The sequence below is a fragment of the Vipera berus genome (assembly GCF_964194415.1).
Source record: "Vipera berus genome assembly, chromosome: 6".
Lineage (NCBI taxonomy): Eukaryota > Metazoa > Chordata > Lepidosauria > Squamata > Viperidae > Vipera > Vipera berus.
Genome location: NC_138208.1, coordinates 72,971,508 through 72,985,558, shown reverse-complemented (window position 1 = coordinate 72,985,558; position 14,051 = coordinate 72,971,508). Strand labels below are relative to the sequence as shown.

The 14,051-nt window shown below is 38.2% G+C and overlaps 1 protein-coding gene across 2 annotated transcripts in view; it reads right to left on the bottom strand.

Annotated features, from left to right (window-relative positions):
* Positions 1–14,051, bottom strand: part of PTN (pleiotrophin) — a 110,800-nt gene that overhangs the window by 70,471 nt on the left and 26,278 nt on the right. Inside the window, exon 2 of one of the 2 annotated variants that reach the window (XM_081332033.1) lies at positions 5,128–5,229. The exons of the other annotated variant lie outside the window; for it this stretch is intronic. The gene's annotated coding sequence lies outside the window, so the exon portion shown is untranslated. The remainder of the gene's footprint in view (positions 1–5,127; positions 5,230–14,051) is intronic. 2 annotated transcript variants of the gene reach the window in all.

Sequence of the window (14,051 nt, the reverse complement as noted above, 5' to 3'; positions counted from 1 at the left end):
GATTCTCAGGGGAATTCAAAGGGAGATCGAATTGAGATAGAAAGCGGGAAGGGGGAGAGATCTATGCTGTCATGTTCCTTCTATTTGCCATTGGTCTCAGAATGTAAAAAGCCCAAGGAGACATTTATTTATTTATTTATTTATTGATGGGATTTATATCCCGCCCTATCTCCCGAAGGACTCAGGGCGGCTAACAACAAAACATATAATAAGTACAGAAATCAAGATAAAAATGAAATTGAGAACATCAGTGCAATAAATTAAAATTAGAGAATTTAAAAAATGAATTAAAAATACTAAATATAAATTAATTAAAATGCCTGTCAGTCTAGGTCAGCCTGGTGGAACAGGTGTGTTTTGAGGCCGCGGCGAAAGGATTGGAGGTTTTGGGCCATCCGAAGCTCAAAGGGGAGCTGATTCCATAGGGTTGGCGCTCCCACAGAGAAGGCCCTCCCCCTGGGGGTCGCCAGCCGACATTGCCTAGCTGACGGTACCCTGAGGAGGCCTTCTCTGTGTGAGCGTACTGGACGATGGGAATTTGTTTCCGGCAGCAGATGGTCCTGCAAGTATCCCGGACCTAAGCCATGTAGGGCTTTAAAGGTAAGTACCAGCACCTTAAATCTCACCCGGAGGGCAACTGGTAGCCAATGCAGCTCACGCAGGAGGGGTGTAATATGGGAGTATTGGGGAGCTCCCATCACAACCCGTGCAGCTGCATTCTGCACCAGCTGAAGCCTCCGGGTGGTCTTCAAGGGCAGCCCCATGTAGAGAGCATTACAGTAATCAATACGGGAGGTAACGAGTGCGTGGGTGACTGTACGTAGGGCATCTCGGTCCAAAAAGGGGCGCAATTGGTATATAAGACGAATCTGTGCAAATGCCCCCCTAGCCACGGCTCCAATGTGATCTTCAAAACTGAGTCGTGAATCTAGGAGGACGCCCAGATTGCCCAGACATATCACCTCAAAGCTGGAATTTCAAAAATGCTTGCATGGCTTTTCCCGATTTCTGAGTTAAAGTGCTCTTCGTCCCTTCTAAGTGAACATGAAATGAACAGCGCTCATGGCCAATCCCTTTCTTTGTTCTATTATCCATGTTCTGACTTATAGCCAAATAATTCTGTCACATGCAGGTAATCTCCCAGCTTTGCTGTCCTTTCTCTTCATTATGAAGTCTTTATGAAGACTCTAGGTTGTCACCTTCCTGAGATCTCCTTTTTTGTTGTTCATTTGTAATTGGCAGTGAATGAAGTTTAGAAAAACATCACAGGCACAAAAAAATAGCTGAGTCTCAAGCAGCAATTCTATTCAGGATTTTTCTATGTGATCTTTTTATACAGTACAGGCAATAAATGCAGACCAGATTCCTCTGCAAGGAAGCAAGGATGGGGATCGAGTGGTTTTGCTGTTATACTACTTCAGTCTTGGATTAACCAAACAGTTGTCCTGTCAGCTGAGCAGCCTATCATTGTGGTGCAGTTCTTCGAGGCCACTGCTTAAATTTATCAGTTGCCACCATATGCCACTTCTACCAAAATGACAATATGTGCTCATCATATGGATAGATATATTTATGGCACAGAACTATTTGTAGCTAGAACAGAGTAAGCAATGATACATGTACTCAAAACTGCATCATTTGGGAGCAAATTTTGAAAGGTCACCAGCCTAGCACTGCCATCATAAACAGCCAAATTGGGAGGGGGGGAGAACCTGATCAAAAATGGGAGAGGAGTGACGTGTCTTCACCAACCTGAAAAGGCGGAGAGGTACTTCATTAAACCAATTGTAGGTCACCTGATTTTGCCTCAGTTAAATATCCATGGCAAAGTAGAGAAGATTTTATTCAGCTTGTAATCAGATGATGCACCAACTTAAGGGGAAAGACACAACTGGTATAGGTTAAAACTTTGCTAACAGATAAACATCCTAAAATTACAGTGGCAACAGTCAAATATTCAACAATGGCTGTGCAAACAAGCCTTCCCTTTTATACTCAGACTCCTAAAGGGACACAGACTCCTGCTGAGTCATTCCTATCATTGCATCATCCACCGTATGGTATGTTACATTACATTAAATTATTACCTTGACAAATAGACATTAGCAGGATTTATAGGACTTGCAACAGGACTTTTTTATTGAAAGGCTTCATCTAACAGACCTCAGCTATCGCTCATTGCCTAAAATTTCAGACAAAGGAAATTTCCAAGCCAGCTTTTTGTTTTAAGTAAGTCCTTTAGCTGAATTTTCACATAGTTGAACTATGTACAAATGGATTAGGAGCACATAGAAAACCCAGTCAAAAAGTTATGCTAGTAAACTACATCTACTATAGAGCAGATTCACTGGCAACCAGGAAGTTTCCAGGAATTGCAAGTTATTTCCTGTAAAACTTTACATGTTTCAAATGCACATACACATCTATGGTTTATCTCCATCTGGAATACCATGTATAGGGCTCTTTGCCATCAGAAGGATTTAGCAGAGTTGGAAAAAGGACAGACAAGGGCAAACAAAGTGATCACTTGTCACAAGCATCTTCCTCATAGAAAATGCTAAAAGATAAATGAGTCATTCAGGAATGAGGAGCATAAATACAATCAGGCATGGCATGGCAAAAAAATGGACAGAGAAAAGTTCTTCGTTTGCAAAACACAAGACTCAAAAATCATCCCATGAATCTGATTGTAGGAGATTTTAGACAGACTGTTCCATACAATTCCATACAATCTACGGAATTATTACTAACTTGAGAGCAACTAACCTCAGGAAATGTGGTTGCAATAGTCTTTTGCTGGTTTCTGAGATATTTTTGATGTGTGACAGTGTTATCCTTTTTACAGCTTGTGTTGGTTATGCTCTATTGCCAAGATCCCCAACCTTTTGGGCACCACAAACTGGTTCCGTGGACAGAGGTTTTTCCGCAGACCGGAGAGGGAGTGGTTTTGTCTGCTGCCTGCATCCCGCAGATCGGGCTTTGTTTGTTTGCGTGGCCTGGTTGCTGGCATGCTGTGGCACGGTACCAGTCCACAGACTGGGGGTTGGGGACCCCCTGCTATATTGGGTTAAGTGGTCGGGCACTTTGGGATGCATTTGTATAGATATTCATTTTGTTGGAAAGTGCTATATAGATCATCTGTTTCCTTTTCCTGTTGTTCCAGATTGCTGCAGTGTGTTTGTGCTCATCTGAATAGTGTTCTTACACAGCTTCTCTTGTGGGAGGTTGGATTGTTGTTTTGGTAGTGGACTACTTTGTTTGATATGGATGGTTTTTCAATAGACCTGTGTTTCTAGTTTGCCATCACTGTCTTTGCTGATGAGGATGTCCAGGAAGGGTAGAAAGTTGTTTTCTTCTTCCCTTATGAATTTAAATATTTTGAAGATGTTGTTGATGGTGTGTGTTCTCTAGTTGGTTTTTTATTATTATTATTATGGTGAAGGTGTTGGGTTGTGTGCATGAGAGTGCTATCAGTTCTTGGTGTTGTAATACTATAAGTCCTGAAATCAATGGTTCCATTTGTTGATAAATTTGTCCATTGAATTGAAAATATGTGATTAGGCAGAGGTTACTAAAATCCATGATTCTGAGCATTTCAATCTTGGTATATTTGGCTAGGTTGGCTAGGTGATTGAGCAGTATTGTCATTTGTTCTTTGGCTATTTCTGGGTCTATGAATGTGAAAAGGGCTGTGGCATCAAATAAGACCATAATTGAGTAATGAAACATCTGCAAGAAAACCAAGCTCAGAGAACACCAAGGACCCATCATGAATGTATTTTTTATTAGTATATTTTTAAAATGCTGGTTCTTCTTTTTTATTATCTGTCCTATTGCTCTTTTTTAGTTTTACTTTGTTTGGATTTGTTTTATTGTAATATTTTACATTGTCTGCTGTCTTGATTTTTTTTTTATGATGGAAGAAAAAAATATCACAAACCTGTAAAAAAATAGGCAAGTGAACTCTCTAGAAACATGTGCCTCAAGACATGAGCTATAAAATTATAGATGTATTCCATTGATTTGTATCTGTTTCACAAATTCCTTCCCTTCCCTTTCTGCCTTCATTTGCAATAATTATTTTAATGTAGGTAACATTCTAATGAATATATCTATTTATTTGTTTAGCTAAGAACAACATTCAGAACCTTGCAAAATCTGATGCAATCTCTCCAACATAACATCTTTCAAATTTGTGGACTTTGGAGCTGCAACTCCCTAAATTGTAGCTGGGAATCCCTGAAGCTGAAATTACAGCATTACTCCATATTGAGGAACACTAATTGCAATTTGATGTGCGCATTAGTTCAAGAAGGGCTGCTCATATCCAAACAAAATCTTCAACGACTGGTACCATGGACATTCATACATTTTTGTGCTGAGGAAATGAAATCTATTGTGGTTGGCCCTCTTTTGAAAGCCAACAGTTTATTTAATTAATTTGTTAATATATATGGATAAGGACCAAAACAAGGACAAATGTTTGGTGTAATTAATCTTGTTCAGTAGATATTCTATTCTATTCTATTCTATTCTATTCTATTCTATTCTATTCTATTCTATTCTATTCTATTCTATTCTATTCTATTCTATTCTATTCTATTCTATTCCATTCCATTCCATTCCATTCCATTCCATTCCATTCCATTCCATTCCATTCTATTCTATTCTATTCTATTCTATTCTATTCTATTCTATTCTATTCTATTCTATTCTATTCTATTCTATTCTATTCTATTCTATTCTATTCTATTCTATTCTATTCTATTCTATTCTATTCTATTCTATTCTATTCATTCATTCATTTATAAAATTTATTTGCCACCCATCTCATATCCAACAACTCTGGGTGGCTTATAGCAGAAAACATTAAAGCAGAAAAGACATAAAAAGATATGTGTTTCTGTCAGTGGAAGGCCACCAAATAAGTTAACTGTATGTATTTGTGTCAAATAATAGACTGGAAGAATAGAACAGAGATTCTCCCAGCCACTCAACTCATAGGCAAACTGTGAAACAGGAATTCCTGCAGTTTACTCATGAGGAGCAGATCTGCAGAATCATGTCTGCTAGCTCAAGATCTAACTCTGGATCCTGTTATACATCTTTGGGATGTAAAATCCTCACCTTTAACTTGAGAAAGCAGTGTGATGGCCTACTGGTAAAGATGCTCACCTCCCACTCAAAAAGTTGAGACTTCAATCCTAGGTAGCAGCAGATGTTTGTCTCCTAGGGCGCAAAAAAAGAAAAGAAAGAAAAACCTGCTGTGAACTCTGAGTAAGTGTCAGGAAGGGCATCCAGCCAGTCAACGCTCAGCTCCTTCCACTTGCCCTGACTCTATCTCAAATAGCGACTACAGAGTCATAAAAAGGGAGTTCAGTCACTGCAGGAAGGGCAAAGAAGTTAAGAATGTGCATCATTTCCCATTCTCAATCTTGACATAGCAAATTTTAAACATGCAAACAGGCATTTTAAACATGCAAAAATGAAGTGTGAATTGATTGCCTATATGAATTGGTGTTCTTCACCTGCAGGCAGAAGTAAGATGTAGATTAATGAACTTTTGCATGCTCATCCTGCATCCAGTCTCTGAATTCTGGCAGGATACTCTAAAACTGGGATTCCCCAACCTGTGGGTCATGGCCCACTATTGGGCCGTGGCCTGTTGGCCACCGGGCCATGTGAGTGGCTGGCATGTGTGTGTGTGTGTGTGTGTGTGTGTGTGTGTGTGTGTGTGTGTATTCATTGAACATTATACATGTTCAAGATAACTAGCTTTACACAAAGCATGAAAACCAAGTAAGAAATTGTTATCAAATCTATCAATAGTAATCAATTTCTTTAATAAATAATATCAAATAGAAATAATTATAGTTAAGTCTAGTTGATATTAATACCATTCACTATATTTCTCCATAACTTTCTATCTTGAAAAGCATCCTTGCTTTCACCATTTCCACACCACTCTTGAAACATTATTTTGTAACATTCTCACCGCTTTTGGAGGATTTTTTTTTTTTATTAAAAAGTTTTAACATACATACAACCCTCCCCCTCCCTTCTCCCTCCCCCCTACCTCTCCCCCCTCCCCCCCTCCCCCCCGACTTCCCAGAGCTAAATACAAGGTATATTAAAAAAAAACAATAATAAACAACCATATACTAACATCCATAAGCTCTAAAATCCATCACTCTCTAGCTTATAAAGGATAATATATATATATATATTAAATATATATAAAAAAACAAAAATAGAAAAAGAAGAAAAGAAAGAAGACTTATTCAAATGCTACATGAAACTTCTTAACCCTATAAATCCATTTTCTCCATTCCATAATATAACGTTCTTGCAAAAAATCTTAGGCCAAAATCTACACCATCTCTGCCAGGTCAAAAATCTTTGAAGTCACTCTCCTATAATCGGCAGTTCCTCTTTCTTCCATTACTAAGCTATCAAAAATCTTGCTGCCGTAATTAAATTTCACATAATTAGTGTCCACAACCGTAACGTCCGTAATTATCCCCAACAAAAAAAAAAAAAAAAAAAAATTGCGAACAAAACTTTATCCTTTGCTTAAAAATCTTCTACATATTCCACCAAATTTTTATCCAAAAAGCCTTGATCTTTTTACAAGTCCACCATACATGAAAATATGTAACATCTTCATCTCCACATCTCCAACATTTTGGCTGATAGTCCAGATACATACTTGCAAACTTTTTAGGATCTAAATGCCATCTATAAAGCATTTTATAAAAGTTCTCTCTTTACGTTCCTAACCCAAATCTTTTCCCACGTGTCCATTGCGATAACTTCCTAGATATTCGTTGTGGAAGTTCCATAGACTTCTGCTGGTCTTGCTCTTTTATTATTTTCTTTTTGATCGTTTTAAAGCAGCACGCGTCACCCTCCGCTCTCCAGGATCATCCAAAGAAATTGTAGCTTGATCTCCTCCAGCACCATTCTCCTCTGTCTGTCCATCCTCAGTCTCTTGATGTTCTCCTTCTCCAGATCCCTTTGCAGCTTCCAGAAGTGATAATGAGGTTGCTTTTAAAACGTTATTATAAAAATCTCGCGCCTGCATCACAGTAATCAGACGGTACCTTTTACCTTCATACATCACCATCAACCCAACTGGAATCTCCCATCTGAACCTTATATCTCGTTGCTTGAGCTCTTGCACGAGGAATATAAAATCCTTCCTTCTCCTTAAAATCTTTGGAGGAATTTCTTTTAAAACCAAAACTTCTTGATCAGCAATCACCACTTTAGAATCATAGGCAACTTTTGGAGGATTTTATTAACTTTCTCAACCTTTCCGCATGCTCATCCTGCAGAAACTTGCTTTGCAATTCAATTCTCATTGATTTTCTCTCTGTGTCTCCCTGACCAAACAACTTTAATTTATTTATTTTTCTCCTGATAACTCACATTTGTATTTTATCCCTGTTTCTTAAAAGCCATTCATTCTTGGTCTTGGCCTTTTTTTAACCACATTGCATTTCTTAAGTACCCAATCTCAATGCATTTTCATTTACTTTTATGTTTGCTCAGCCCAGCCCAGATTTTCACATAGCACAGTGGGCAGAAGCAGGCTTTTATGCACAGCCGTCTTCGTAGCTTTTGAAATCCATTCATTTCTCCAACAGACCTGTTGCTGCCAACTATTTCACTATCAGCCTTTGCAGATCTTAAGGTCTCTCCATCCATTCTCCCATTTCAGTAAACATTCTACCAAGATATACAAATTCATTTACCTACTCCATTTTTTTCTCCATTTATTTATAATTTGCAATCATTCAGTCCATTTGCCTTGTCAAACACAATTACCTTGGACTTTGATACATTAATTCTCAGGTGCATGCTCCCTGTGGCATCATTAAATATAACATTCACTGAAAATTATTCAAGTTCTTGGCCAGCAACATGCTGTCATCTGCATAAGGAAGTATATACATATTTGCCAATAAGATTCAATACATCTATCTTCAATATGTGTGTACAACTGATACATTTCAATTGTTACCGTAAGTTCCTTATAGATTTATCCATCAATGCATAAATAATCACCACACATGGCTGTCTTACTCCATTTTGTTAAATTTGCTATTTATCCTCCCAGTGCCTTATTTCTATAATGCATTGTTCTTATCACATTCAAATAGCCAAACTCCAAGTTCATATTCATTGGTTAGTTCCATAATACAAGCCATTCACTTTTATATACTCTCTCTAAAACCGTTTTAAATATTTATAGATTAGTTGAAAATGTTATCTAAAAAATAATCTTTTATACTATTGTTGTTGTTTAACATAGAAGAGCTTCTGGGAAATTCTCAGCTGTGAAATATGTCTAACAAACAACCTTTTTTTATAGCCTGAACTTGAACTGTGCACCATAAATAAATATTTCTGTTATATCCACATCACGATATATGGTCCCCCTGTATTTCTTTTTCCAGTCCAATGTCCTGCTTTTGGCAGATCTCTGTCAATTCCATCATAAGGAACTATCTCCAACCAGAAGATGCCATAACTTCCAACTACAATAGGATTAAGGAAAAGCATAATCAACATCCAGATACTATAGGTACTGTCAAAACACATAGTTAAAACTGGGAGAGTGAAAGAACTTGGATCCTTTTAAAATCCTCAGCTCTAACTTATACTGCTCTGTTCTCATAAAGACCACAAAGAAATACTGGAGTTATACAGGCACAGTTTAGCCATTACATGAAGGGCTAGGATATTACATTGTGCATCATCCCCCATTCGCAATCTTCACATAATGAATCATTCTAAACACACATAAAACAAAGTATGAGTTGATTACCTATATGAATTCTAATTCATGAGCCAGCTAATCAAAGCACCCATGAATAAAACCATAATTTGGAATATTAAAAACCTGTAATCATCTTCTAAAACCTGGAGAGAATAATTCCACATTCAAGAAACATTTTTAAAAGAGATTTTTTTTATATTACCATAGTGCAAAAATTTTCCTTCTGAAGAAGGGATACAGTTGAGTTGCCCATCTTCCACTTCTGCTTCTAGTGCTCATCCAAATGAATATTGTCCCTAAAAACCCTCTGTTCTCATGGCTAAAGAATGGCATGATGGCTATTTCAATAGAAGCAAATTCCCACCACCTTCTAGTACTGTTGATGATACCTAGGTTGGTAAGGAGACATCTGCAAGAAAACCACCAAGCTCAGAGAGCACCAAGGATACAATGGTTCAACCCTGAGCTACACATATTCTCGTCTATAAATACTGTTCTACCATGCCCTAAAATGAGGATTGAATGTAAATTAGGAGACTATCTTTTCTCCATTAGAATGAAAGAAATTTTTTTTCAAAAAAGCCAGGAAGCAGGCTGAGACACATGAACAACTATTACAGTTTTTAAATTAAGAAAGAGAGCAATTAAGTTGGAGATATTTCCTCTTTATCCCTGAGAGGGAGAGATGCTGGCGAACGAGTGAACAGTTCTTCTGCAGTGAGGAAAATAGGTCACTGTGCCAGTGAAAAGGGCTGGTGTTTGAGAAAGAGACGGGCTTTTAATAATAATAATAATAATAATAATAATAATAATAATAATAATAATCATCATCATCATCATCATCATCATCATCATCATCATCATCATCATCATCATCATCATCATCATCATCATCATCATCATCATCTACAACTGAAAGGCGAGTTTTTCTATGCAAGGATGGGCAAATTTATCCAGTTTGGGTTTGTTAGGTTTTTCATCATTCCACAATTTCAGTTTAGGAAAGAAGAAATAATAGACAAGAGCTTCTCCGTATTCACAGACAGGTTTTCTAAAGTTGCAGCCCAGTCTTTGTGCCGATTATCAACCACAGGAGTAAGTTTAGTTTGTGGAATGTCAAAAGAATTGCTCATTGCTGGTATGAACAAACTTGGGAGGAGATTGCTGAAACATGGCACATGATTCTACCAATGAATCACTCTTCTATTAAGTCACTAAATGTAATCCTGACAGAGACAGTGAGGACTTGCATTCCTTCTCATTGATCTATTTCCACTCTTCCTCTCCTTACTCCAACTTAGTTTGATTCTTTGGACAGCCACTTTTTCAGAGAGTTACTCTAGGTTACATTGTGCCCTGTCTAATGAAATTCAAAGTTTAATTCATAAAGTGGCCACTCTTGACCTCTGGCCACATTGCCACCCACTCTGCCACCCCCTTCTTTTCCTGTTGCCATGGAAATGAATAGCAGGCTAAAAAAATGGGAGCAAATGAAGTCTAAAGCTTTTCACAAAACCCCAGAGAGAAAGATGAATGAAACTCATTCATCACAAAGTAAGAGACCCAGTTAAAAATTCTGCTGGAAAAGCAAGCCATAAGAGAAAGGAAAGGAGAAAGAAACAGAGAGAAGGATGAAAAGATTACTTCATGCAGGAAGTTATATGATCTGAGAAGAAAACACAGTAATGAGGAAATAAGATAAAATATAGTCCACAGTCAAAACTGAGGGCTTTTTTTTCCAATAACACCAACAACAATCCTCTAATTTCCCTGATGTTTTAGTTTACTTTCCAGTATCTCAGAATGTTTGCATGAGGGTTATTTTATAAAGTCAACATGCGTTTGTCAAAAACAGATCATGCCAGACAAATCTTATTTCATTCTTTGACCAAGTGACAAAACTAGTGGACCAGAGGAATGCTGTGGATATAATTTACTTGGACTCCAGTAAGGCATTTGACAAAGTAGATCACAACCTACTACTTGATAAGATAGAAAAATGTGGGTTAGACAGCATCACCACCAGATGGATTCGTAGCTGGCTGACAGGCCGTACTCAGCGTGTGGTCCTCAATGGAACCGAATCTACATGGAAGGAAGTGTGTAGTGGGGTGCCCCAGGGCTCTGTTCTGGGCCCAGTGCTCTTCAACATCTTCATCAACGATTTGGATGAGGGGATAGATGGGGAACTCATCAAATTTGCAGACGACACCAAGCTGGCAGGAATAGCCAATACTCCAGAAGATAGGCTTAAGATACAGGAGGATATGGACAGACTCGAACACTGGGCGCTATCTAACAAAATGAAATTCAATGGTGAAAAAAGTAAGGTTCTGCATTTAGGCAGGAAAAATCAAATGCACAGGTATAGTATAGGTGGTACCTTGCTCAATAGTAGTAACTGTGAGAGAGATCTCGGAGTCCTAGTGGACAATCACTTAAATATGAGCCAGCAGTGTGCTGCAGCTGCCAAAAAAGCCAACACAGTGCTAGGCTGCATTAACAGAGGGATAGAATCAAGATCACGTGAAGTACTTATACCACTTTACAATGCCTTGGTAAGGCCACACCTGGAATACTGCATCCAGTTTTGGTCACCACGATGTAAAAAAGATGTCGAGACTCTAGAAAGAGTACATAGAAGAGCAACAAAGATGATTGGGGGAGTGGAGGCTAAAACATATAGGGAACGGTTGCTGGAATTGGGTATGTGTACTTTAACGAAGAGAAGGTGAGGGGTGACATGATAGCAGTGTTCCAATATCTCAGGGGCTGCCACAAAGAAGAGGGAGTCAAGCTACTCTCCAAAGTGCCTGAAGGCAGGACAAGAAGCAATGGATGGAAACTAGTCAAGGAGAGAAGCAACCTAGAATTAAGGAGAAACTTCCTGACAGTTAGAACAACTAACCAGTGGAACAACCTGCCTCCAGAAGTGGTGAATGCTCCAACACTGGAAGTTTTTAAGAAGAGACTGGCCAGCCATTTGTCTGAAATGGTATAGGGTTTCCTGCCTGAGCAGGGGGTTGGACTAGATAACCTCCAACTTATTATTATTATTATTATTATAAATACCACAGAACAATTATTCACCTTGGATACTGATAATGCTGTAACAATAAATAGTCAGATCAAATCAGGGCACCACTGGGAGATCTGAAAGACCAGGTTAAGGGCAGACCATCATGGAGAAAATCTATCTATATGGTTAAGAGTCAGTAACAACTTGATGGCATTTAGTCAATCAATCAATCAATCAAAAATCTTTCCTATGCTATTGCATATGTCAGACATTATTATCAGTTCCTGAGAGTTATACCAGTAATGTGATACTCTCAACTTCTGGAATATATGCAGTTTTGTCCATTTACATCCAACTGCGACTTTCCTAAAGATCTGTTTAAATTCACATAATGAATTTAGATCACTACCACCTATATTCTAGTGCCTGGTTTTTTATATATATTTATTGATCTAGAATTACCAGATGTCCAATGGAGGGTATTTTCTGTTTAGATAATATTAGTGTTTTTTTTTCCTATTATCCTTCTTTCTCTTTAATTTGGCCTGTAAATTTTGAATATTTAATTCACAATATATTCAGCCAAGTTAAGATGTGCAGGTGAAATTTCCACTATCATAACAATATGTAACTTATACCAATCAAGATCAGGAACAATAGTTGAAAAGAGGTACATTTCTACTTCAAGGCTGTAAATAAATGGATCATTAAAAGTAAAATTCCCTTTGAGCCACTACATGAAACTGGTTTTCATAAAATATAAAACCCTTACATAATACATCATATTATATTCATTCATTCATTCAATCTGCATAGTCATCTATCTCATGCAAGCGTTTTGCATTGACTCATTCAAATTACACTTTACAAAGAGAAAATTTTGAAACAGGGATGACTCTTCCACTTGACCCTGGTGCATAGCCACTGCAGCAGTTGTTAGTATTATTATTATTTTTTATTGTCAGTCACGAAGATTTTCTAGGATTTTCTGTCTTAAAAATCTACTTTGGTTTGAGTGGTTTGGGAATACTCCTTGCAGCATGGCTGAAGACTCTCAAGAAACATGTCCTATCTTTAAAGCAAGAGAAAGAACTCATGTAGATTTTCAAACAACTGCCCAACCCGGTCACGAAATCTGTACATACCTTGTAACCAGAAAGCCTTTTGAAATCAAATCTTTGGTATGAATAAATATCAAAACTTATGTACGCAGGCATAAAAAGTCCCCTTATAAAATGAAATTGGATATCCAACTCAAGTGATGTTAATGAAAAGGAGCAACTTTGGCAAGAAGAATGCAAATTGGAGGTTTAAAAGAGGCCTAGGAGCAAGTGTGAGGTAGATGAAGGCTGACAAGCCATAAGGAATTCTTTAACAGCATCCAAGAAAAAGGAACTCTCAGCATAGAATTGGTGGGCCTACTATACTACCAGACTGTGCAGGATACAGAGGATGAAGAGACTGTCCAGAAACAAAAATCCTGTTTTTGCAGAGGAGGAAAAAGAAAAGTTTAACCTGAAGGTGAGACACATGTCAAAGTATAGAACCATTTGATACTGTCCCATAAACACTGCTTATTTAAGTACAAACACACAAACACACATACATATACAGGGATCTCGATTTATCATTGCTCATTTAACAATTGTTCAAAGTTACAACAACCTTGGAAAAAGTGACAGCTCGTGGGATTGGTCTTGAAGGCTCTTTGGGCCATTTACTGTTAGCTTGTTTGGCAATTCCTTGATTGGGTATTGTTTACTTCATCAAGAACAATGATGAAGTGAATCAACACTGACAGGACAAGCCACTAGAAAATAAACAGAGAGCAAACCTCACTCCTTACTGGCACTGATGGTGTTATCTAGTTTGGGTAATAAAACATCTGCAAGAAAACAGCCAAGCTCAGAGAACACCAAGGACCTCTCATTTCAACCCTGAGCTCCAAATATTCTCCCTTACTGATCTGATGCCCTCAAACTCCATCCCATCAAGTCTTCAGGTAAAGGTAAAGGTAAAGGTTCCCCCGCACATGCGTGCTAGTCGTTTCCGACTCTAGGGGCTGGTGCTCATCTCCGTTTCAAAGCCGAAGAGCCAGCGCTTGTCCGAGGACGTCTCCGTGGTCATGTGGCCGGCATGACTAGACGCCAAAGGCGCACGGAACGCTGTTACCTTCCCACCGTAGTGGTCCCTATTTTTCTACTTGCATTTTTACGTGCTTTCGAACTGCTAGGTTGGCAGAAGCTG